Genomic DNA, 27773 nt, shown 5'->3' on the forward strand with positions numbered 1-27773 from the left:
CTCACTGCTAATTTCTGAATAATAGTTTTACGCCTCACTGTTATGCCTTGTTGGAGACGACCCGCTCGGGAGAGTAATACTCCCGGAAGTACGTTTTTTCGCGCGCTACTCTAGCCAGCTGTTTTACGCGCTATCCTAGTCAGTTTTAAGTTGGTCACAAAATCTATATCATTTAGTACAAGGGGAACAAAACGAGCCTTATATCATGGAGTACAAGGGCAACAAAACGAGCCCTGCGGGGCTTCTAACCCGTTCCTACTACTACTAATAATAATAATCTGCACAAAAGTAAGTAAATCACATTTTTGAGTATTATTTTCGTATTTTAATGTAAAAAGTATTATTAAAATGTAAAAAAACTTTCCTCGGGCCGGGTTTGAACTCACGCCAAAAGAGATTTTCGTTACTAGCATATAGCGCTAGCCCACTTGGCCACGAGGACCGACAACAACATTCGTCTGAATTCTGCTATTTGAATGCAACGTGGCAAGACATAGATAACGCCAACCAATCAGAATTATGTTTTTCGTTCCTACTTCCGGGAGCGTTACTCTCCTGAGCTAGTCCTTTGTTGGAGACTGGTGGTTAATGGAAGTGAAAGATTTTAAAAGCGTTGGTGGAATGAGAATGTGGGGGGAAACAAAACTGAGAGAACCCACTGATACTACATTATATACTAAATTCATGTGACCTAGGATCATACCCGGGACCCCTCCTACCAGAAGTAAGCACTCTTATCACTGAGCCATCATACTCTCCGTAGAAGAGAAGCAGCAATTGAAGAGTTTGCATAAAGTAGCCAGATTTGTATTCCGCGTATTGATTGGTACTATACTTAAGTTTTGGAAATGTATATAATAAATAATGTTAGAGTAAGGTAGTGGAACTCCTTTGTTTCGAAATTTATAAATACACAAGATTTATTTTGTACGAAACTTAACGGCAAATATGATACTTGCGAATTTTTATGACGATGGTTTCCTTTTTCCCATTCTGTATTTTGCAACATCATGAAGTAACATTTGAGTTCTATAAACGTTAAGCATATATTAATCAGAACATTGATTAGTTGATTTATTCTGTGTGTGTAAACGATTTATAGAAATATCTTCCTGTTTGATGTTAGCACTGACTTCTTCCTTCACAGACATATGACATTACTTTTTTTAAAAAAGAAATCTTTTTACGGTTATTATTTGACAGATCTTACACAATATAAATGTGGCTTAGTTAGTAATAAATTAGTTTCACGTTACTTTAATCAGAATTAACGAGCTTACATTCAATACTTTCTCATATAAAGTACAATCTATGATAACTACTTGAGTTAATTTTGAGTTTCTCTTTCAGCACCGAGGCTATATGAGACGGTACCTACTGATTAACGTGAAATCCGAAATACATGAGCTTCCACCGGGAATGGAACCCGGGTTGCTAGCTAGTTGTTATTACTATTAAATATAACTGTGTTTATTTCTTGTACATATAGCTTTTTTTTTTTTTTTTTTTTTTTTTACGCAATACTATATTGAACTGTTATTTTGAATATTCCGAAAACTCGGTAAAGTTTGGATTTAAAATACCTCCTCTGTAACTCATTGGAAAATTTTAATTTTTCAATATGGTAAAGCGCATAGCAATTATCATAAACATTATTGTTTGTGCTTCTGTATGGTATGTTCTTCGATGTATAAATTGAGATTTGGTTGAAATAGGAACTAGATGTTGCGTGCACATAGAACAGTTTCATTTTTTTCTAGTACTAGCTTCATGAAAAAGCACTTGTCTTCCGGTTGGTTGTGTTCAAGCATCAAGGCCTCAGGCTCATATCCTTGGGAGGGCATTAACCTCGTGAATTACAAAACTGATTACTACTAATGGAAACGAGTATAATACACTTTATATATATATATATTCAATTTACTTTTCATAACGTGGTATCCTTTGAACAAAAAAAAATATACAATTAATTAATACAGAGTAGGAAGAAGCAATGGATTGACCGTAGCAGGTCACGTGCCGCAAATTTAGCTTCTCTACAAAACTCTTATAACCTTCTGTTCCCAGGTTTGTTTCTATCTAGTTTCATCTAAAGTAGGGAAGGTAAATAATATCTTACGAACATATCGAATATAACTTCTTGCTTTTAGCAGTGTTACTTTAATCTAAGTGGAAATGCCTAGTATCCATAGTTACAAAAGAATTAGTGAATATTTTAATGAATAAAATTAAAAATAAACTAGAAAAAGTAACGGGTAACATTAAAATTGATTTCAAAATAAATGAATTAAAATATAATAATTTTAACTGCTACATAATGAGAGCAGCCTTTAAGTTGTGACTCATAAAAGGATGGATGAGGAAAGTCTGTTGTTTATTTATAATATTTAAATATTGTAATAATGATTAGTACTTAAGTCAGTGTAATATCCTTGTGAAATATCGATTTCACATTCTTTTAATAGGAGAAAACATTTTTCATTACGAATTTTTAAAGCAGTGATGCCAATTTCTGACTTACTGCAGGGTAGAAGAAAGAAACGTGTGGCCTGTTTTCTACTTTGCACCCCCTCCCTTTTGATGCCAGGGTTGACTTAATATACATAAGTTACATTTCCGAGTATTATATTTTTTTCGCACCCTGCTTCTTGTTTTGTTTCAGAGCCTAAGCCATGAATATCTGATAGTATGTATGACACTTGCATATTTTTTTCCCCTAAAAATCGGGCCGACACCAGTGGCTCTTTACGTTGCAGAATGAGCTTGGTGACCACAAGGTTAAGAAAATATTTTCAGTTAAAAAAGGTCTCAATTCAGGAATATTATGTTGAGCCAGCCACACATTGCTCTGCCTGGATTTTTTTAAAGGCATTATTCCTATTTATTCGCGGGCCGCCATTTGGGTAAATTAATTTTTAACCCCGGAAAATTTTAATTAAAAATTAAAAGAACTTTCTTTTTAACGCGTAACTGCAATCCTCCTAATGTCTTAATCAGATTTTTAGTGTTAAGAGTAATGAATGCCTACCTTCATCGTGGCGAGCTATGTTCAGGATCAACGATGAAGAAATATTTGTGAATATTTAACATATCCTTTTTAATCATAAGTTGTTCTGATTTTGTGTATTTCAATAAAACCTGAATTTGTGAAGCAGTTGTACAGTTGGATGTATAATTGAAGACTAAATTTATTGAGCGTCTCACACAGCTGACAATTTGAAAACTCAATGTATTTTGGTAATAAATTTTGATCAAGCAGTTTGTTACAAAGATCAAATTAGGCTAATACGTACTTAAAATATACTTTTGAATTTCTTTTCTAAGAGAAATTTATCCTCTGAGCGATTCAGTTTTTCTTCCAATGTTACTGTAGATTCATTTACCGGTGTGACTAGACGGCGCCAGAATATCCAGAGAAAGGAAGAAATGGAAAACATTTAAAATGGAAGAAAGGCTTCATTTAAGAGGCGTGTTGAGATCGTGCATAGCCTGCCCCACTTTTCAAAAACTTGTGCACGAACTTGTCAAATACACAATTAAGGAACGGTTTACCTATTTGTTGGCAATATTTTTTTGTTCAAACTATTAATTTAAATTTAAGTTTCGTGAAAATTTGAGGTAAAATCAATAAAAATTGTATACTAGATCGTCAAGCATTTTGTGTATTTGTTTTAAATATGATTTTACATGAATTTAGAGGATAAAGCTATTTAAGCAGTACGTTAAACCTCTTGTCAAATTATGCTGTTCATAGTTTACGTGATAAACTACCAGTACAATGAGAAATTACTTAGAGTGTATGAGGCCAAAAGTGGATCTTATATCTTGAGTATGTTTATGCTAAGTTGGCAGAATGGAGCTCTTTACATTACACAGAGTAACAGTAATAGTAACTCTTAATTTTACCAATATATATATATATATATATATATATATATATATATATATATATATATATATATATATATATATATATATATATATATATAACGATACTGTCGTAGCAAATTGAAGAAAACTGAAAATTCTCATTTTGCCACAATTAAACTTAGTAATGAGTGGATCTTGATCATGGATTGGCGAACTCGTTCGAAGATACTTGGGTCATAGCGAATAGTACTGCAGGTGTTATGGATACGCCGTTTCAAGTCGTTGACAAGAGTAGCATTCACCATACGTTAATGTGTCCCCTAGATAAAAAAAAAAAATCCAGTGAATTCAGCTCCGGAGACCTGTCAGACCAGTGGATTGGACCGCCACGCCCGATCGCAACATCGTGAAGTTCAACCACCGGCGGATATTCATACTGAAGTGCACGGGAGATGTACCACATGTTGCCAAGAATCAGTAGGGAAACATTTTCCAGTAATTCGTGCAGTGTATTCTAACGAAGGTCAAATACTGTGCTCCATTCAACCTTCGGGGTAGCATGTGTGGGGGCGATCAGTTGAACATGGACAATACCACATCATACCTTGAGTCCAAATTGGTGTTGAGTGACAACCGTACCGTGTGGATGTGCATCTTCCCACGAGTGCGTATTATGAATGTTGACAATAAAACGTGGACTTACAGTACTGATACCTGAAACAGCTTGGTGGTAGCGGTCTGTTGAATGAACCACTAGCAGAGTGCTAGCTTGGAAATCCGCTTCTGTTAGTCCTTGTACCTTTGCAGGAGGTATAGGTATACTCATGTCCAAAATGATTGTCGCATATCTATAACTGTCTTGTAAGAATATAATTTGATAATGATTTTGCAGGGTATTTTTAATACTGATAGTATGTGTATAATCGGGAAATGTATATTTGTGGAAAATTTCATAGGAAAAGAATTATAAATACAAAAATTAGAATGAATAGAATAAAATGTTGCTAAATGGACAAAAAAGTTTTTTTTTTTTTTTGTTTTATTCTTATTTACTGCTCTTTTGACATGAAATTGGCCACATACATGTCTTTATCGATTATACACATACTAACATTGTAAGAAATGCCTGGCGAATTCGTTATCAAATTATATTCCTACAAAAACATATTTATAGACATGCGACAATATTTAAGGATATGAGACAATAATTTTGGACATGAGTGTACAAGGCATTTTCATAATACACGCCACACAGTTATGTGGCTAACACGCATCTAATGGTTAAATCTCTTATACTCGTACCTGAGTCATTGTTCACAGCTTGTAACACACGTTCGTCCAAAACAGGGTTTGTACAGCCATAGGCGCCGACTTGAAGAAAATATTGGGGGGGCCAAAACAATGAATATTATATAATCATATTCAGCCGTTTTTTATCAACTGCTGGATAAAGGCCCCCTTTCATCCAGATCTCGGTCTGCTGCATCTGCTCCGCTGCTAAATTCATGACCGAAGTCAAATTTGTCTAAAGGCATTAAAAGAAATTCAAGTTCAATCTCTGGGAACTTCACTGCACAACATTGGTCTTCACTTCTCATATTAGTGTTACCATAGTGTTGGTTGAAGGTTCAGTGCTCTATTAGCTCTTTTAGGATTTTTGGTAACTTTTGTTACCATGGCGTACTATGGTCTTTTACCTCTTATTTAGGTTCTATAACAGGTACTTAAGTCGTTTTCTATTAGTCAAGAAAAGGATGGATCAAAGAACACCCCCAGATGCGTTTTGGAACCAGATGGTCAACTTGGCTGCGCCAAGTGAGTGCGGAAGGGCGTGACTTTTTACTTTTTCTTAACGCAAATTTCAAAAATTTTTCACGCCTGTAGTTTTCACGATATCAGATGGTAATTGTATGTACATTTGGATATTTCTCAAATTTTTCTGAGATCTCTACGTGAAGCCAAGTCCGGGCATGAGGGCCGCAAATGTTCCGAGGGGCTGATTTTTTCCGATGCAGGAATACGATACGTACATGTGTGTGGCACCGTCTGAAAGGGTTTGTTACACTAAAGAAAATAACGTTTAAGCCATGACTCTAGCCTAAATATAAATGACGCAGTAAATTTTTATAAGTATATACGTATGTGTGTGTATAAAGAGAGAGCCTAAATTCAGACTTTCAACAATTTTTCTGTCCTTTGTATTTAAGATACAAGTTTGGAATTTTGCACACATATTATATACATAAAATGTATTGTTAGAAAAAAATTCAGATCCCTACGTCAACCCAGGCCTAGGCCAGAGGGGCAAAATGTTTTGGTTGGATTTGCAAAAATGCTTCCGAGGTTTCCTCTAATTATCTGGTTTAGGTGTATGATACGGACATGTGAATGATACCGTTGGAAAAGGGCTTATTATACTGAAGAAAATGGCGTTTGAACCATGACTCTAGGCTAAACAGGAATGACGCAGTACATTCTTTTAAAATATTTTATACCTAGGTATATATAGAGGAAGTTCGGGTATTATGGAATACCATTTTTGTTTCGCTTGTAACTCAGTTAATAATTGCACATTGAAACAAAAAGGAAAACAAGTATACGCCTTACATATTTGGCTTTATTTATATATATCTTGATAAAGAAGTTTCGTTATAGAGGTAGGTAAAATGTATAATTTGTACAGAAACCACTTTGGAGGATAATATGAATTAGTCGGGTAATATGGAATACAAATGCTATATAGAAAAGAAAAAAGTTTTCTGTTGAACATACAATGAATACAGTGACAATTTATGAAAATTCTGAATGTCAAGCCATAACTGAATGTGATTACTTGCAAAAGTCATAAACATAATACTCTGCTTCAGGATCGGCACAGTCATTGTGTGCTCACATTAAACATGATGAACGCTGGACTCAAGCTCACCCCTCGTATCATCAGACAATTTGCTGTAATAAAAAATACACTTAGCATTGTTGTCATCATAAATGTATGTTTAATTGCCCAATACCGATAGATATTTTTGTAATCGGAATACCATACGGAATACCATGCTTTTCTTGCGGGTATTCCATATTCCCCTTTACGCCAGCTTGGAAACGAAAGAGCTGTTAAACGCATTCGAAGGCGTATAGGATAATGGCGCTTATCAAACTACCACTCTGTATATCCAACGTCATACTAAATAAAGAATTGTTGTTCTATTACATTTCAATAGGAAAATACAGGTTGTAAACCACTTACCTGTAAAAGTATTCCTGAATAAGAAATCAGATTTTCACGTCTACCAACACAACGATTGTCACAATCACATGGAGACTGACTGTAGAGCATCATGGGGACGTGAGGTAGTAGTTTCTTTCCTCTCCGCTTGGAAGCAACACATCAAAGGCGAGCTAATGAGGTATTCCATATTATCCAACTGTTCCATAATACCCCGAACAGATGGGTCACCTTTATATGAAAAGATGGGTCACCTTCAGACTTTCAAAAATTTCTCCCGACCTCAGTTTTCAAGATACAAGAACGAAATTTTGCGCACGTATTATGTATATAAGAAGATTTTTTAAAAGATTCAGATCCCTACGTGAACCTAGGCCCGGGCCAGAGGGGCACAAAAATTTCGAATTTTTTCGAAAAAATAAGGTTTTTCTTTCAATTTTCTTATTTCTGGTATATAATACGAAGAAAGTGGTACCGTTGGAAAGTATGATCTATCCTGAGAAAAACGAGGCATGAACCACGATCCTACGATAAATAGTAAGGAAGCAGTAGCTGTTTGAGTGAAAGTCTAAAATTTACCTCAAAAAGTGGAAATCCTAAAAAGGTTAAACGCCGATTTGAAAACGGTGCTTTTTATCGAATAAGAAGGCTGTTCCTAATATTGAATTGAAGGCACGACGTAAAATACGACAGAAATTCTTGCTCCTCTTTGGTAATTCTTCCTCAACTGGATTATATTGGGGGGGCGAGGACCCCACATTTAAATATTGGGGGGGGGGGCAAAAGTGCCCTGCCCCCCCCCCCCAAAGTCGGCGCCTATGTGTACAGCAGCAGCCATGTGGTCAGGTAGTACGGTCCCTGTTTCATACAAGCTCCGATAAATTTCTGCGAATGTCCTGTATGATGGGTCATGTCTGTTAGTAAAAAAGTTTCACGCAAATTGCAACCTACACGACAGTACATGAATAACATTGTGGGCCTGTTGGTTTGAATAACTCGCCTCGCCACGTTTTGTCGAGTATTGCCTCTTGTCCTATTCAGCACTCGCAGCACAACGACCGCTCTCTTGTACTGTAGCATCTTGACCACAAGGGCTACCTGGTGTGTGAACCGAGTAAACTACGTATTGATCACCAGCGCCATCTCAAGACTTTCAAGACCGCCATCTTAAGCTTATTGGTTTTCGATATCTGCTTCTTCGAATTTACTGTTTCCACGCTTTCGACCCTCGCTAACTCTGCTAAAATGTCCAGTATGCTATACAGAGACTCACTTTAATATTCGGCCACCCAACATTTTTGTCATTTATGTCAAAGGACTCGTTCATGTAAATACATAGGAATTTTTAAGCGATGATAGGGAACAACTATGTCTCGTGTACTATTTCGTAATGTGTAAAAATGGTAAATGCATACTATGCTTAACTAACTGCTTTGTTTCTGCGAACTGTCTTCATATTATGCCACTTTAATATTCGGCCACTAAAGTGACTTTATGATCTTACTGCTGTATCTCCAGTTTACAGAACAATATGATTGGGGGAAGGAACGTCGAATGTACAACTCTTTTCTCGTCTTTGTGTTAGAAAGTGTGAATGGGTAATGGCTTTGCAGTATAACACTTCCAATGGGGCGAAAAAGTTGTAACACAATCTTTGAGCAGAGCCAGCTGGTCATTTTTGGTCATAAAAAGGGGGATTCCAATAGGTATATTGCCCGTATCTTGAATATACCACGAAGTACAGTCGGTGATATCTTGCGACGTTATAACAACGAAGACAGGATGGAATCCGTGAAGCAGAAGGGTCGGCCTAGCAAGCTAAATGAACAAGACAAACGTGTGATTGTGAAAAAAGTGAAGAAAAACCCGAAATTAAGTGCACTGAAGATTGCAGCGGAATTGTTGCAAGAGTGTGGAAAGGACGTACACCCAGAGACTGTTCGGAAAGTACTGAGAAACGAAGGATACCACGGAAAGGTAGCTAGAAAGAAATCATTTGTCAACAAAGTGTGCAGATAGAAACAACTTCAGTTCGCTAAAATCTGTGCAAAAGGAACCAGAATGATGGAAAGACGTAATTTTTGCTGAGGAAAGCAAATTCAACATTTTAAAGACAGATAGCAGGGTTATAGTGTGGCGAAAGGCGAATGAAGAACTAAGGAAACTGAATTTACAAACAGTCAAATATGGTGGTGGTAACATAATGGTTTGGAGGTGCATATCTGCTGTCGATATGGATGAACTCAGGTTTATAAATGCTAAAATGACAAAAGAACAATGCCTGAGCATTCTGAAAGAGACTTTACACAAGAGTGTGGGCAAATTTGGAATCAGCGAGACTTTTAAATTTTATCACGATAATGACCCAAAACATAAGGTGTATGTTGTGCTTGACTAACCTCTGTACAACTGTCCCAAAGCTATCGAAATTCCACCACAAAGTCCGGACCTCAATCACATTGAAAAGTCGTGGGATGAACTCGAGCCTAGAGTTCTGAAAGTGGTGGTAACATCAAAGGAGGAACTTGAGAGAAGGTTAACAGAAGAATGGGCCAATATTGCTGCTGAATATACCGCAAAAAATAACTGGAAATATGCAAAATCACTTGAAGGAGGTGATACACAATAAAGAGTATCCAATTAGTTATTAAAACCTTTTCTTGCATCGACGACGACAAGAAAGTTCCACATTAATTGGTGGCCGAATATTAAAGTGATTATAATTTTTGTGTTTGAGAAGAAATGTTCCGATTTTTGTACGTAAGAGTTAAAATTTTATAATTTATTTTTTGTAAAATGTTGCAGAAGATAGAGGTTTCACATAGCATAAACAATATTATCACTCTACTTTACTGTAGTTCATAATATAAGATAAAATGCCAGTACAATGTGGTGGCCGAATATTAAAGTGAGTCTCTGTATGTTCATAGGAACTTTATCTCGGTGTCAGGAATATTCTTTCGAAGTTTGTTGCATTAAGTTGTACCCTGTATAAATATCACATTATTATTGTATAATTTAAGGAAATCAGTTTTTCAGAAGTAAAATAAAAATTTACGATTTTGGAACTTAATTTCTTTGATTTTTTTCGAGTTAGACCAACAAATATAATTTCAAGATGGTATAGAATTAAGTAATTTCAGTGATAGTTAAAAATTGTGTTTTTTTTTTTTTTTTTTTTATCATTTACCTACTCCTTCGAATTCATTCTAATCAAATATTAGGATGGACCATTTACCTTCATACGAACTTGTAACTCTTAAACTAAGAGATTTAAAAAAAAAAAAAAAAAACAAGTATTCCTAGAAACTTAGACGGTGAAAAATAAAAACTTAGTTCGAAAGAAAGTACTCTAGATCCTTACGTCCCTCAGATCTGTGCTTACAGGGAAATATATTTTCTCTTCATCCTGCTACCGGATAACACGACCATTTTGAACTATATGTACGTTGCCGTCAAATATGTAATTGCTATATACGAAAAGGTCATAAAATAGGACAAAGAAAGACATCAAGATCTGGCTTACTGGTTGATACAGAGTTCATGCTTTTACGGAGTGTAGATCATCAAGGTAATAATATACACAGATGCACAACTTCTAGAGTGAAGTTCTTCTTGGTGTAGTGGTTAGTATAACGGAGTTGCGTGTAGAATGGCATTAGCCATAGGCTCAAATCCTGTACACGATTAAAAAAAAAAAAAAAAAAAAAAAGTGTTCTATTGCAAAGTGTATGGATGTAAGAAAATGTACATTACATCATATTAATGTAATATTGTACATTATATCATATATATTAAACCAAATCATAACATTCTCCTTTTGTCTCTAATGCACAGGGTAAGGCAAAAGTCCAGCACCACCCTTTTTTATTTTTGAAACGGCTACACGAAAGATGAAACTTTTGGACGGAAGTAAGTGGAGTGGGGGCGCACCAGATGGTGCCATTTGGCATCATGGTGGCCATATTGAAATCCGCTATTTTGAATTGAGGGAATTCCAATATTTCAAATGGGAAGTGTGGCATGGAACACATGAGTTTAGGCAGAATGTCACCAAAAGTTATTTTTCACGTAACTTTAATGAAAATTCGTGAAATAAGCATTGCATGTGGGATCCTACAAGATATACTGTTTCCTGCTGTGTGCTACACACAATGCTAGAATTTTCCAGCCCTGATGGACACGTAATAACACTTCCGGTGTCAGTCACAAGCGTGCCTGATTTGTTGTTCGAGGTGTCGGAATCTGTGATTTTTTTTTCTTCATAAACAAGCGCTTAAAGATGGCCCCACAGATAAAAGTCTAAGGATATCAGGTCGGGCGACGAAATGGCCCTAGGCGACCAATCCAGTGGCCGGGGAATTGTGCATTCAACCACTCCCTGACATAATGTATAGTGAGGAGGCACCCCATCTTGTTGGAAAAGGCAGGGAAGTCACCTTCTGGGTTCAGCAGAGATAGGAACGCGTGTTACTGCATCATGTCAGGATATCCGTCTGCATTTAAGTTCCCATAGATGGAGGAGGACCTTGAGTTTCCATATTTCACATCATACCATTAACTTTTCCGCACCAGTTACCCTCGAGGCATCTGCCCACGTTGGGTTTGTTTGACTAATAACGGTGATTGACCACCGTTTTCATGAAATAGAACCTTATCACTAAACAACTCATTAAGAGGAAACATGGGATCCTCGTTACACTTCATCACAGTCCATTCTGCAGATTGCATTATCTATCTGGGTTATTTTCCGTTAGGTACTTCTACAGTTTGTATGTATACCATTTGTTTATGTACTACAAAGTATTGATCTCGCTTACACCTGAAACTGCATCTAAACATCTGGTACTGCGTTTCAGGATTTTCATCAAGGATACTACAACTGCCGTTGCTGTTGCCTCATCCGTTGCAATCCTCGGGCGTCCACTGTGTTGTTTGTCGTGCACAGATCGCGAAACTAAATGTCTGCAAAATACGCGACACTGATGTGTTCAGTCTGTTACATCATGTGAAAAGACAAATCCAACCCATTGCATGATATAATATGAAATGTTCACAAAATTTCATTACTGATTAAAGAAGGTGAAAAATAACTTCAAATTCATATTTCTGGTAGAATTCTAGCCTATAATCTGCAACTTTGAATTCAGGTATGTCCCCATTTCCATTTGAAATATTTGACCTGAATTCAAAGTTGCAGATTTCAAGATGGCCGCCATGATGCCAAATGGCACAATCTGGTGCGCCTCCACCCCAATTATCCACATCCAAAGTTTGGCAGTCTTTCCTCAAACTGTTTCAAAAATATAAGGGTGGTGCTGGACTTTGGCTCACCCTGTATATTCTTGAGCCGAAAGGGGACGCGGAGGCTCAGTGGTAGAGGACTTACCTGTGGTACGTGAAGTCACTGGTTCGATCCTCGGCCAAGTAAGTTTGTGGAGGATGACAAAGTGCTAGTGTTTTCTCGGGGTACTCGTTTCCTACCACTTTGTCATTCCACTAATTCTCCCATCATTCAGTTGCTTTCAACATCCTCTCCCTCAGCCTAACAGATATAATCGTGGGAAATTAAATTCAAAGATTTAATTTAATTTTCTTAGGCGGAAAGTAACGTTGAAAGTGTTTTAGTTGAGTATTTGGCGCAAAGTGAATTACCATGTAAGGAAATAAACGTCACTAAATTATATCTAGAGTTTCAACCGCAATCAATAGGAATAATTTCGTTGGCCTGTAGAAAATACATACTCTGATTCAAACCTGAGAACGCTTTTATCTTGTAAAGAATATTCCAAATGGAATAATTTCTAAAGTAAACAGATTTATCGTCTCGAAATATTTGAATTATAGACACCAAAGAGTATCCTAGTGAATTAAAAAATAATAAAGAATCAGGCAAGGAAGAGAAAGGAAGGAGAAATCACTAATATGAGCTGTTTAGTACTTTGCGGCACGATCAAGTGATTCGCGTACCAAGTTGCCACGTAGCAGATGCGATTTGGAATCTGAAATCCTTTGCTTTTTACGTTTGGTATTGCCAGTCGATAAAAACATTGTTGGAGAACGTTTGAAAACTTAATGCATATAAGATAGTATCAACTACTAACATCAAGCAAATAGTGTCCAATTTAAGTAATACCTCGAGAAAGGCAAAGTATGAAGAAGAATGAGAATATGAAATGAATTTAAGTGTATACTTCCTAGAGGATAAACTAGTAGGTTTACACAATTATTTCAATATAAGCTAAAATTAATAAATTTAAACGTAATTTCTAGTTTGATGCCCCACGTTTATGTTCTTTACAGATGATTAATGAAAATGATTATTAATAATTCGTGCATTAAGAATGTAAGAGGAAACGTGAAAACTCCGAGAAAACCCACGGATACGATGTTGCTCACCACAGTCGTGCGGCCGGAGATCAAATCAGAAACCCCTCGCACCGGAGGGGAGGGTTCTATCACTGAGTCATTATGCTCTCTTTATAATTACCGGTAATGATTCACCTTTATATATACAAGGTGAATGTAAATTCTCCAATGCCTATAAATCAAACTACTCGGGATAAAAAGATTTAATGCACCGGGATAGGAAAATGCCAGAGTTAATCAAGTGGAGCTTTTTGCTTGCCTCTCAGGACCCTTGGGGTTATTCAAAATTTTAATATTAAACTGGATCATGAGGATTATTTCCCTACAAATGTGTGTTTATTTCCGTGAATATAATCGTATTTATTTTCGTACAGAATAGTTCCCTTTGCGTCAAATACTGAAGAACTAGATGAAAACTTTGTGTTACTTTGCCTCAAGAATATACATTAGACAAAAGAAGGTTTTATATATACTATGTGATCAAAAGTATCCAGACATCTGGCTGAAAATGACTTACAAGTTTGTGGCGCTCTCCATCGGTATTGCTGGAATTCAATATGGTATAGGCCCACCCTTAGCCTTGATAACAGCTTCCACTATCGCAGACATACTTTCAATTAGGTGCTGGAAGGATTCTTGGGGAATGGCAGCCCATTCTTCATGGAGTGCTGAACCGAGGAGATGTATCGATGTAGATCGGTGAGGTCTAGCATGAAGTCGGCGTTCCAAAACATCTCAAAGGTGTTCTATAGAAGGTGTTCTAGTCAGAACTCTGTGCAGGCCAGTCCATTAGAGATGTTATGGTCGTGTAACCACTCCGCCACAGACTGCAGTATGAACAGGTGCTCGATCGTGTTGAAAGATGCAGTCGCCATCCCCGAATTGCTCTTCAACAATGGGAAGCAAGAAGGTACTTAAACATCAATGTAGGCCTGCACTGTGAGTGCCACGCAAAACAAAGGGTGAAATCCCCCTCCAAGAAAAACACGATCATACAATAGCAGCACCACCTGCAAATTTTACTGTTGGCACTACACATGCTGACAGATGACGTTCACCGGGCATTCGCCATACCCACACCCTGCCATCGGATCACCACATTGTGTACAGTGATTTGTCACTCCACACAACGTTTTTTTTACTGTTCAATCGTCCAATGTTTACGCTCCTTACACCAAGCGAGGCGTCGTTTGGCATTTACGTGCGTGATGTGTGGCTTATGAGCAGCCGCTCGACCATGAAATCAGTTTTCTCACCTCACGCCTGTCATAGTACTTGGAGTGAATCCTGATGGAGTTTGGAATTTTTGTGTGATGGTCTGGATAGATGTCTGCCTATTACACTTTACGACCCTCTTCAACTGTCGGCGGTCTCTGTCAACAGACGAGGTCGGCCTGTACGCTTTTGTGCTGTAGGTGTCCCTTCATATTTCTACTTCACTATCACATCAGACACAGTGTACCTAGGGATGTTTAGGAGTGTGGGAATCTCGCGTACAACGTGGTCAGGTGATTCGGTGTTACTTGTGTCAGAAGTCTGTGAGTTCCGCGGAACACCCCATTCTGCTTTCTCACGATGTCTAATGACTACTGAGGTCGCTGATGAGTACCTGGCAGTAGGTGGCAGCACAATGCACCTAATATGAAAAACGTATGTTTTGAGGGTGTCCGGATATCACACAGTGTGTATATATATATATATATATATCGTTCTGCACGTAACTCCGTGGTAGGAAATTTCAGATTTTTGTAAATATTTAACCATTACAGGACGAACGGTTCACGGGTTGAGGCAGCAGTTTCGACTTCCATCGCTTCGCTCCTAATCAACCTAGAGAGATGATTTAGGTGTGTCTGTTTAGAAAGTATGAAACTTTCAAACGGTGTGCATTTCATCCACAGCGGGGGTCCAGCAGCTGAAGGGTTAGGGGGGAAAGTTGGATGTTTTAGTTCCCCCCTCAGCATTTGGAGGAGGGAAACTCTCCCTCCTAAAGGAGCTAAAAGCATGAAAAGTTTTATCAATAAAGATAAATAAACATCCTAACTAATGATACCCTGTGTATAGCCATTCTTGCGCTCAAGTAACAGTGTTGCCAACTTCAAGAAAATGTATTCTTTATTTCAACTTGTTTGAATTTCTTCTTTTATGGGTTGGACAAAAGTTACCTCTTAGGAATCTATGCCTCATAATTTTTCCAACGAGGTATAACTTACGGGGCGCCAGGGTAGACCAAAATATTTCGAAAAATACATACAGGATGATTCTCGCAGAAAACACGTTTGGAATTTTGTCACTTGTTATTGAATTTTCGCCCTTCATTTTTGTACATGATTGTACTCAATATCTGACGTAGAAGTAAAAATATTTTTTCCTGCGTACGACAAGTAAGTGTTGCCAGCTTCTCACATTTTTTTTAACAAAAATTTCGTCATCTACGGGTTTGGTACGGGGAGCACAAAAGTTAGTTCATTGGGATCTGTGTTCCATAACCTTTACTACGAGGTATCTTGTGACGATTAGAAGGGGTACTGGGTCGCCAACGTAAAGGTTACGATTTTCTTAATCCCTATCCGTCCTGTAAAGGTTAAAAATGAAGACCTTGTATCAAGATAAGTGGTCCACCTTGTATATAATACAAATCTTCGTTGCTAGTGAAATCTGAAACTGGAAACAGTTTGTTATATTTTAAAATTTTAATACGGTAATGAAAGCTGTTAGTACCCAGTTCTCCTCTTAGATTTTCGAAGGAGACCTTTTAATTTGTTTACTCATACTCTATAATATTTAATAAGCTAAGGTGGCTTAGTGGAGAAACCCTTATCTTTGATGCTAGGGGTTCTTTGTTCGATCCCAGGCAATGAGTTTGTGTTGAACATCATGTTGGTGTTTTTGGTGGGATTCTTTCGTTTATTCCCTCGCGCTTATCCAAGGATCGCCATCCGCCTAAGGACTTCTGTGCAGCACCCCAAAATTTACAGTTCTTCTCTATAGCTTTTCCCTAAAAGATTTTTCTCCGCTCAAAATTGATCATTCTCCAGCTTGAGAGTACATTAAAAAAAAATAAAATAAAAAAATAAAAAAATTGAAGAAATGATCAGTTTGCGCAGTTTGTGCATTGAAATCCATCTGAGCGCATCCCCATGCTCATCCAGCCAATTGTTTCATAATCATCCACTTTTTACTAAAGTACAGAGGTAATTTCATCGAACCAAGCTTGAAGGAAATTATTATTATTATTATTATTATTATTATTATTATTATTATTATTATTATTATTATTATTATTATTATTATTATTATTATTATTATTATTATAGTGAACTCCACATAAAAACAAGATAAGACTACGAGATGTATCAAAATGTATTCTTTTTCTGAAAACTCGTCTATACGTGATGACTAATTTGTGCTCATGTATCGCAGATATTACTTAGTGAATTGGTGTAATGCTTGATAAATTAATCATATCGCTATAGCATTCTAATAGATAGCAACGTATGTTGAAAGGCTATTTTATTATTTATGCTTTGAGTGCTGGCACTTTGAACTAGAGATGCAAAAAAGCCGGCTTTTTTGAATCGATGGTTTTTTTCACATAAAAAGCCGGCTTTTTTGGGAAAAAAACGAGAATTTTGGAAATTTTGGCTTTTTTCAACTTCATGATTTTTCTATCTAAATAGCTTTCTTATAGTATATTCTATAATTAGATAAAAATTCCATGACCTGAATGTGATATTTCGCTCTGAAATTCACCATCAAGATGGATGGAGCACATGTTTTACGAATTAAAGCTAACATGAAGAATGTAGTATTTGAGGGTAATTTTAAGGCTATTTAACTTTATTTTAACTTTTGAGTTATCGACATCTTTTTTCTTCTCTAGTTTGTCATCCGCGTTTCATTTCTAAGAGCTTTTAGTACTCTAGCTTCTAGCGCAAAAGTTAAACTTGCCCGTTTTTCTATTTATCCGTCAAAACGTACGTTTTTCAATATATCCGTCAAACCGTACTTCCACATTTCTGTTATACTGTAGCTGTGAAGTGATTTAGCAATAACTTTCCTTACACAACCTTGAATACCAATTTATACAAATAATCAGTAGCGGATTTAGAAAAGTACTTTAGGAGGGGTTTTTCTGATTGTTTCGTTTCCTAAAAAGTCCTAATTTTATTTGGGAAGTGCTTGAAGTTTGAGTACAGGCATAACTAATATTTCGTTTCGTTTATATGTTTAGCAATAATCTTCCGGATACAACTTTAAAAATCATTTTATACTGAGAATCAGTGGCGGATTTAGAAAAGTATTTTGGGAAGGGTTTCTTACTAATGTTTAGTTTTTTTAAACATTCGTAATTTTTATTTGACGGGAGCTTAAAGTTTATGAGTAAAGGCATAAATAATAGATATTTCGTTTGTTGCAGACATTCCGTAACTTTGGGGAACGGGCTTCAGTCCGAAAGACCGCCCCCCTAACCCAGTCTTGGGAAGTAACGTAACGCAAGTAACGCGTTACTTTTTAAGTAACGTTTCCTAGTAACGCATTACATTTTTTCCAAAGTAACTGTAACGGTAACGCGTTACAAATTTTTAAGTAACGTACCTAGTTTGCGTTACTTTTTTCGCGTTACATTTCGGATAAGTAACTGCAATATATGTATTTTTTTCGGAAACAAATATTTCTTTCCTGTAAGTGAATTTCTCAGAATGAAACAATCGAGCATGAACTACGTATGTCAGTGACCAACAGTCATTGACACACAGAGAAACAGATAAGTTCGTAGTGCCACTTGCTGTTTTTGGAAGATGAGGACAGCCTCAGGGAAATCACGTGTACTGATTGCAAGCACCTGGAAGATTTTGTCGTAGATTTTGACAGCTCCAAATCAATACATTCAGTGAGTGAACTAGGAGTGCAATGATACCGGTAGTCTATTTTACTTTGATTGGTGTTGTTTTTATGAAGATGGAGAACGAAAATATTTTACCGTTCGAACATTTGAAAGAATACTTTTTTCTTAAGAGCTGAGGATGATGGTGGACAGAATTTAAAAGTAAAATTTCTGAAGTCCCCTGGTGGAAAATATCAACAAGTAGAGTGCCATAATTAACGATATACAGTAAGGGGTTAATATGAATAAACTGTTCTGATGAGCAGGTCTACTTTATTACTAGAAAATAGTTTGCTGATGATATGTAATATTGGAGTTCTTTCAGACCAGTTTGCTTATCCTAGAGTCCCGTTGATTATAGAGTTTGAAACCAGCTTTAAAAAGCATGTATCGACTTTAGAATTACTGGCAAGTTTTGATTCACCCCCAGTTCATGTGTTCTCATTTTATTGATTGTAGTGTTATGTTTCTCTATATTCTGTATTTTTAATTTTACATAACAACATTGTTATTATTATATAAATAGTTTAGCAGTATAATAATACGCAACAATTTTTTTCTAACGCATAAGGATGAGCACAAGTCAAGATAAAACTCGATTCGACTCGAATTCAAGTCGAGTTTCGAGTCAAGTCAAAGGTAATATTCTCGAGTCGAGTTCCAAGCCGATTCAGTTTATCGCGTCGAGTTTCGAGTCCAGTCGAGTTTGTTAAATGGCTCGTTCGTTTTAACTCGTCTTGAAATCATGGCCTGATTACACTGGAAAGCGAAAACCATAAGAAATGTAAGCTAAGCAGTAATATGGAATGCTTTTAGTGTTGCTCACGAGAGGGGACACTGTTCGCATCTCCTCTCGTCTCGATAGCGAGACCACAAGAAATTTTTTATAACAAGCTCAGCTCCGCTCGGCTCAACTGAGAAGATAGCTCGAGCCGGCTTGCTTGGGGTGAACCATCGACTCGAACTGGCTTGGTTGGGATGAGCCATCTGCTCGATTCGGCTCAACTGAGCCGAGGGCTCTAGCCGAGTTGGTTGGGTGAGCTGTTGGCTCGGCTCACTTCTCGGTTCAGGTCGATAGTGATTGAGCTGTGAGCCGAGCTGCTCGAGGCGTTGACAATTCTAAGCCCGGGCCGAGCAGATTTGAAGATATTTGGCCAGTGCCTTATAATTTTTAACAGTGTTTGGCTCAAGCTCGAATACTCAACCTAGACCCAAATTCAGAATGTCGTGAACAATGTCCTTGACTCCTAGACTTCACGACTAGCGAGGTTGGCAATCAACTAGTTTTTAGTATTCAAATACAAACCGCCTATCTTTCATGTTTATATGCGGTGTTCTTATAATAATAATAATAATAATAATAATAATAATAATAATAATAATAATAATAATAATAATAATAATAATAATAATAATAATAATAATAATAATAATAATAATGATAATAATAATAATGATAATAATAATAATAATAATAATAATAATAATAATAATAATGATAATAATAATAATAATAATAATAATAAGAAGAAGAAGAAGAAGAAGAAGAAGTTGTAGTAGTAGTAGTGTCATAGATAATAATTATATTGTCTATGTAATATATACTTGAAGAGCGTACTCGAAAGTCTACTCCAATTCGAGTCGAGTTGGAGAAAATTTTTCGAGCCGAGTTCTCGGGTCAAGCTCAAAGATGTATGTTTCTAGTCGAATCGAGTTTCAAAGAAAACTCGCTCGTACTCATTCCTACGAGTAACGCAGTATGGCATTTTATCAATGTTACACTATATGAAAATGTTCATATAACAAGTAAAAATTTGTTCTTGTGTATTAATAAAGCGATTCAGAAGTGCAATAATAATAATAATAATAATAATAATAATAGCGGTGGTAATAGTAGTACGGAAAATTGAAGTAATAATTTTTTTCACATATTTAAAGTTTCGGACCTAAAAGTAACGCGTTAGTAACGCGTTACTTTCGAAGTAAAGTAACAGTTACTTTTTTGGGGCAAGTAACGCGTTGATGCTGGTTGCTGGTTGAATCCCGGACTTCCTGATAGAAGCGCAAAAGCTAATCACTCAGTCATATTTGTTGTGCAGTTGTATTTAGCTTAACTTAAATATATTCCGTAGTCTTTTTTTTGAGGGGGGGGGGAGTTCCATAATGATATGTTGAATCCCTCTTGTTAAAAATTCAGAAAACTTGAGGATTGGGTAAACTGTGATGGTGGTTCTATAAAACTTAACTGTAGAATTTCAAGAATATACAGAACCAAAAGCTCTAGATGTGCAGCCTTTAAGTGTATCATATAAATATAAGTATTTCTCTTATGTTTTATTTTAATTTTATTTTGTTTCAAAAAGAGGGTATGGAATATTTTGAAGTAAAAATACTACATACTATTTTGCTAGTTATTTGTGTATTCTTTAAAAAGAAGTGTTTACTTTTAGGGTTGGCTGATTTACACCAACTTTTTTTTTTAATAACTGGTTTAAACCACAAAAATAAAAAGAATGAAAAATGCAAATCGTGTGAACTTCATGGTAACGTTTCCAGATATCAAACTACCTGCAATAGTTTTATTTCCCTTTCACCTTTTAATCAAGGTGTCCCATGTTCGATTCTCGGTCGAACCACAATCCTTCTTTCATGCGTAACCCAAGTAGCGGTTCTGATGTCAGTTTAAGCGAAAGTCTTCTCCTTGATAACCTCGGTATTTCGTAAGGATGTTAAGCCTAAATATACGAAACAAACCAAATTGTATATTTCTACATGCCTAAATGCGTGTTGTTTTATAAAGAAGCCAATATTGCTTAAATATATTGATAGAAATTGGCAAAATTTATCGATTGCCTACGTAGCTTCCAACATTAGCTTGGATTGGACTTTCAATGATATCTACGTACCGGTACTAAATTTGTAATTTAATACCTCAGTTTTAGCGTACTGATTATGGTACGTTGACCTTTAAATTTTACATGCAAAGCAATAACAGGATTTTCCCGTTATTGTCTTACATTTCAAGTAATGACGGGATTTTCCCAATGGCTAGGGCGGGAGATTCCCAACTTAAGAAATTTACTGACCGCACTTCTTTAAGCTTATGGGAGTTCTTCCGGCATAACCCCGCTGTTGCATAATAACATCAAGGCGAAACAAACTTAGGCTATTTCTGTAAATATGTAATATAAATACATAAAGCAAAAAATCTAAGTCAAAAAAGCCTGGCTTAAACCAAAAAAGCCTGGTTTAAACATCCCCCCCAAAACGGGTTTTTGGCATTTTCAAAAACAACCACGGTTCTTGCCAACTCTGCTTACTTTTGTATATAGGAGGTTAAAAAATTCTTATTATATACATTGGTTAATCCTGTGGAATTCATAATGTAAATATGTTGAAGAAAAATTGTTTGAAATATTTTTTCGAAATTCATAGTTTATTTTCGATGTTTTATATTATTATCAGCATCAACCACTAATTAAATGATTTTTTGTGTTATAGAGAAGCGATACAAAGTCTGTTTTATCAATTTAAAGCAGTATTTTGAAAAAAGCCCAAAATTTCCGAAGCAAAAAAGCAAAGCAGAAAAAACCGAGTTTTTTTCCAAAAAAGCCGGTTTTTTTCCGAGCCCTTGCATCTCTACTTTGAACTATAAAATGTTGGCAGTAACTAGTCATTTATTGTTCACAATGATTTACAGATGTAAAAATTTGTTGTTGTGGTTTTAGATGCACATGGAATAATTGATCTGCTGGTGAAGAATGCGCATGTTCAACTAGCGTGACTTCAAGTGACGCAAGTCGTAATTACGGTTTAGTGATGTTTTAACAATTGTGCATAAGAAAAGAGCTTTTGTAATGTGTTAATGACTTTTACTTTACGAAGAAAATTACTTTCGCAATATATTCGTTTAGGGAATGTTATGTATGATTGAATGTTGACCTATTATACCAAGTGTCCAACTGTATTCACTTATGCACTAATAATATCGAGCCTTTAGTTCCATTCTCTAACTAGTATTGCTTGTAAGGTAACTGTCATATATTTTTAATTAACTATCATAGTAACTGTATAACACTTAAATTACAGTACTGCGATATAGTACTTTTTTCCTCTAAAGGCTGCTTACTATTAAGATTTGTTACTTGTAACTAGTCTTCATAAGATTTTCATTGTGACCGCATTTTAGGGTTATGTAGAACATAACACTCCAGTTCTGATTTTTTTTTTTTATTTTATTTATTTATTGTCGGATAAAAATGTTCCAGTATTTCAAGATGATCAGTAATTTTGAGGAGCAAAGTAAGCCTACATAAATGTTCCTGACACTAGCATAAATTATCAAATTCAGTGGATGTATGATATGGTCTTGGGTTCGAATTCTTAACCAAATGAATATAGAAATATTTGGATGTAAATAATTACAAAGCAAGCTCTTAATAAGATCAAAGACTGTAGGATTTTTTTTATGGGCGTTTATTTCATGTTTTAATATTGTTTACTGCTCTATCATGTGCAAATGTTTATTTTAATCTTTTCTTTCTTTACAGGTGGGTACTCGTAGTGACATTTGGGCTTTAGTTATGCGAAGGTATGTATAATTAGAGAACATTGCTAAAATCCATGAGAATTTTCACAACGAAAAGGGGGGAAATGTTTTCTGCTTATTCGATAGCGATGCTTTGTTGTAACCTAGAATTAGTACCCATTTCATTAGACTTGAAATCTATGTTCCTGATCACTAACAATTTATTTTTCTTTTCTGAAATTAAGCACGACCCACGTCACTGGCTTCATGCCAGAGGGACATACTTCTTAAGAGAAGTAGTGGGTCGAGATGTGGCCATTAATGGTGTGATGCAAAATGTATATATAATATCCCATGCACGTGGTGTGTGAATTGTGAAATGGGGTTGGTGTGACATCAACACCTAATGACAGGAATTAAATGATTGAGTGAAGGCAGTTCGTATGCTTGGTTGAATATTCTTGTCCATGTTGTAACTTGAGTGAGTGTAGGATGGTTGAGGGTAGGGGACAGTATTTCAATATAGTGTAGATTTTTTTTTTTTTTTTTTGTAATCAAAAGATCAAATATATTTCATAACGAAAATATTTTTTAATACGTTCTTTTATCATCTGCAACGGTTCGTTAAAAAAAAATAACGGCTGTGTCGTTAACATCTGAGAATAGGGTTAAATTTTAAAGGAATACCTAAAAGTTAGAATGAGCGATGTTGTTCAGTAATCCTACTTATTAATATACAGGTATGCAAAAAGGTTCCCCGCTCTCTCATAATATATTTACCATATTTTCAATGAACTTCGAAGTTTAGTCTCGTATGTCTGAAAATTGGCTGAAATTAGCATTTACTAAATATTGTTGAGTTGGTATATTTTGATAGTATGTTCCTGAAAGTACAGTAGCCTCATTTGTAATGAACTCTCGAATTTTCAACGTTTAAGCTTCAGTAGGAATGCACACGAGACAGTTAAGACAGTCTCATCTGGACAAATCTCGTAAAACGAGTCTTGCCTCTAAAAATATTTATTTTAAAAGAGGTCTCTCTCGTCTCGCATCTCGTCACAAAAATCCCTATCTCGTTTTGTGCACATCCCTAGTTTTGAATAATAATAAAAATAGAGACCGAATGTTAGGCAAAATGCCTATTCTTTTATTATTCATCATATCTTTAATATTAAGTTTTAAAGTTTATATGGGGGCTATAGTTACAATTTAAGCTAATTTTATATTGCCTATTTCGCCCCTTCCTGGCTAAATAATTGATTTAGTGCCTAATGTTGCTTATTCTATGCATTTCTTCAAAATAAGACTTTATTAGGAAAAACATATAATTTAGTATTTCAAGAAAGAATTCTTCCTCTTCCGAGAAATGTGTGTTGTTTGTAGTGATAAGATGCCGTAAAACTTTGAACTGCTGTGTGTACTGATAGTGTATAAAATTTGGAATATTATGTGTAGTGATAAATTGTTGTATAGAATGTATTATCAAATATACATGGAATACATATCAGGCCTCATTTTTATATATACAGTAAAATAAGATATTAATAGGTATATGTTTCTAGATTCTTTGAACATTGAATTTTTTAATTGTATTAAGTATTTATCTTAATTACTTCGAGTTACAATTTAGTGCTTATTTTTAAAATTTTAAGTACCTATTTCCCTGCCTATTTTCCAGGTTTTTAATGCCTAAATATCCGGTCTATAATAATAATAATTGGTACCCATGAAAAATCGGTAATCGAGAAACATGGTTCTTTATCTATTTACAACTATTGTAGATTAAAATTTCGTTGTTTGAAACTTGTGAATTATTCTGAGCATTAGTCTTGACGATCACACTGGCCTCTTAAGTTTAAATTTTTCATTCGCTTTCGCTATAACTCTTCATATACACAGTAATTTTTATAGACTTACCAGTTGTACTTCTCTCACTAGCAGTTACTGATGAAATTTCCGATGATATGTAATGTTCACATCTATCATATGTAGGAAAGACAATATTAGTTTTGTTCTGTTTGATTTGTTTCGGTTATTATTCGCCAACATTTTAGTGTACACTAATTCTTGGACATATACTGTTGTACGGCAAAGTTATCGAAGTTTCATGTTATGTGTAATAGGCACAATTTCAGTTCAAGTTTATGTAGATTCACAAAATACAGTAGCCTTCTGGCGGTCTGTAAGGAAATCGTTGTTGAAATGTAGATAATGTGAGAACAAGTCATATTTAGGAAAACATTATAACCAATAATAAGGTTAAAAGTGCGGATAATTTACGCTTACAAGTAGGGCTAACAAATAAGAATGAAATCAAGGAGGAAGCAAAATCTAGATTAATAATAGGGTATTACTTCGTACGAAACACTTTAACGTCGCTTTTTGGCTGGTTGTAATCGAAGTCACTGTCCAGCACCGAGGCTGTGAGCAGGGAGCCCATAAGGGAGGGCAACGCGATAGTTGTCGGGGACCTGTGAAATTTTTTTTCACCATTCCATTGAGAATTTTTCATTTTTGAAATTCCCGACGACGACAGAGTAATCACAGCTTTTGTAGAGATTAACTTAAGATTACTTTTTAAAAAATACATGCATATAGCGACTTTCTAAGTACACTAAACGAGAATAAAGTTTAATACATTGGTATACAGAAATTTACTTTACAGACTTTTGAAGTGTTATATGGCTGCAATAATAGTAGTAATAATAATAATAATAATAATAATAATAATAATAATAATAATAATAATAATAATATAATTTGACAAAATGGCAACTCATAAAATTTATCTGGGAGTCCATGAAATCTATTAACGGCCCTGCTATGAGCTTACAGCTTAAGGCGGAATCTGAACCAGCGTAATGGGCTCAATCTACTCTTCCACCAGGATTCGAATACGGGGACTCGTGTACCAAAAGCGCACACGCTAGCCACTAAACTTGTGGAGAAGGCACTTTAACGTCGGGACTAATATTTCATGAAATTAATTCCACCCATTCTATAGGGTGGTTGTGGAAATTGATCAGACTTTGAGAGGAACCATAGAGGATTTTCAAAACATTCTGAAAATGTTTGTGTGCGCGAAAAGTCGAAAAACTGAAGAATATATTCAACGCTGAACTTCACAATAACTGCAGGTAATACAAATCATATGAAATGGAAGTGCGTATAACATGTCATAATCAAGTAGAGATGACTAGATGAGCGGGATATATTGTTTACAGGAATCATAGTGCATGATGCATAATTCTTGTTGAGAAGCCTAAGGGAAAGAAAAACCTTTGGGATGGCCAAGAAGAAATGTAATATCTTAATATACGATCGTCGTGAGGTGACTAATAGAATACAAGTAGATAGACTTGGCTCAAATAGAATACAACGGAGCTTGATTTTTGCGGCGATCAACTTTGGGCTTCGTTAACACTTTGACAGGAGTTTTAAATCACTTTCTTCAGAGACAAAAAATGAAAAATATAATTTTCAAACTGAATGTTTATTATATTGCAGTACATAGAATATCTTACTTGAGAAATGAAAATGAAGCTTTTACCGCCTCCATTATATGTCCAGATTTTGTATTTATATACTACACTTGCCCTCAACGGAACAGTCGGCTTTGTTCATACCACGCCCTTCTTTAAAGGGAATCCTTAGGGATAACTGTCAAACTTTCTTCAGAAAAGGAAAAAAAAAAAACTCGCCTTGAAAGCCATCCAAGTCTGTGGTTGGATATTGAAGTTTTTTTTTTTTTTAAATACAAATTACTCAGAGTATTTATAAACAATACTCGCCCTCTCCGTCCAGATATTTATATGCCTAGCCCGTCTCTAAAGGGTTAACCTATAATGGGTGATTTTTTTATAAAGATTCAGTTAATATGCTATACATTTTATACTGCTTATACCGTACATGTCATTCTTGTCAGTCAGCCATTCAAGTGATTTCAACGCTCTTAAATTTCTTTAAAATTTACGTGTTACTGTGATATAAAATTAAATATAAATAACATTTTTCTTAATTTTCCTCCTTACGATTACTCAATGGTATCTTGTTACTATGTAAATATAGATTTGATCTAATTTGTGGTACAACTTATGTCTTACCGTTTGAAAGACAAGCTTTAACCATAGTATGTAGACTGAAAGAAGTTTGTAGTGTGTTTGGTAAAATAATAAACATACTTGTTTGGGTGGTCAGTTCAGTCGACTCATTTTACGAAAGCGTTTGATTAGGACAGTAGTGTGGCAAAATAACGGGTTGTTTTTAAAACACGTCGGCCGTTAAGATAAACAATTAGCAATAATTTGAGTAGAATCGCGAGGTGGATGTTGCGTTTCATTGCTAATAAACAGTATGAACTTAAATTTATGCATATGGATCAATTGCTCTGCCGATGTTTAGCAATGTACACACATAGCAGTTATCACGATTATTTAGAGTAACAGAATTACTGTACAAGAGCATACAGTTAGCATGTGTGTATATAATCTGTTTCTTAGTGTAGCGTATACCGTACAGATTAACTTAATGTCCCTTTTCAACACGAAGAGGATAAGACAATCTGCGGCTTAAAATGAGGCACAAATTCGTACTCTTGATTTATTTAAAAAGGAAAATGCTCCCAACGAGGACAAAACCTGAGACCACAAAAAACACATTTTAGCAACTTGATCAAGAGGGAGGGATAACTTTGCACTTAGACAATAGATTTAGTGCGAGCGGTCCCGGGTTCGATTCCAGGTGGAGACATTTGATTGAAAAAGTTGACTAGCCTTTTCAGGCCAGCCATCCTGAGTGAGGTTTTGTGGGTTTTCCTCATTCACACCAGGCAAATGCTGAGGTGATATCTAACACAGATTCCAGGCCGCTTCCTTCCGTCCTTCCCTTTCCTCAGA

The 27773-nt window shown here is 35.7% G+C and overlaps 1 protein-coding gene across 4 annotated transcripts in view; it reads left to right on the forward strand.

Moving 5' to 3' along the window:
- ced-6 (PTB domain-containing adapter protein ced-6) overlaps positions 1–27773 on the forward strand; it is a 305642-nt gene that overhangs the window by 142797 nt on the left and 135072 nt on the right. The window contains exon 2 of one of the 4 annotated variants that reach the window (XM_081736267.1): positions 22901–22941. The exons of the other annotated variants lie outside the window; for them this stretch is intronic. The gene's annotated coding sequence lies outside the window, so the exon portion shown is untranslated. The remainder of the gene's footprint in view (positions 1–22900; positions 22942–27773) is intronic. 4 annotated transcript variants of the gene reach the window in all.

Source organism: Thermobia domestica, chromosome 13 (assembly GCF_964235325.1).
Source record: "Thermobia domestica chromosome 13, izTheDome1.hap1.1, whole genome shotgun sequence".
Classification (NCBI taxonomy): domain Eukaryota; kingdom Metazoa; phylum Arthropoda; class Insecta; order Zygentoma; family Lepismatidae; genus Thermobia; species Thermobia domestica.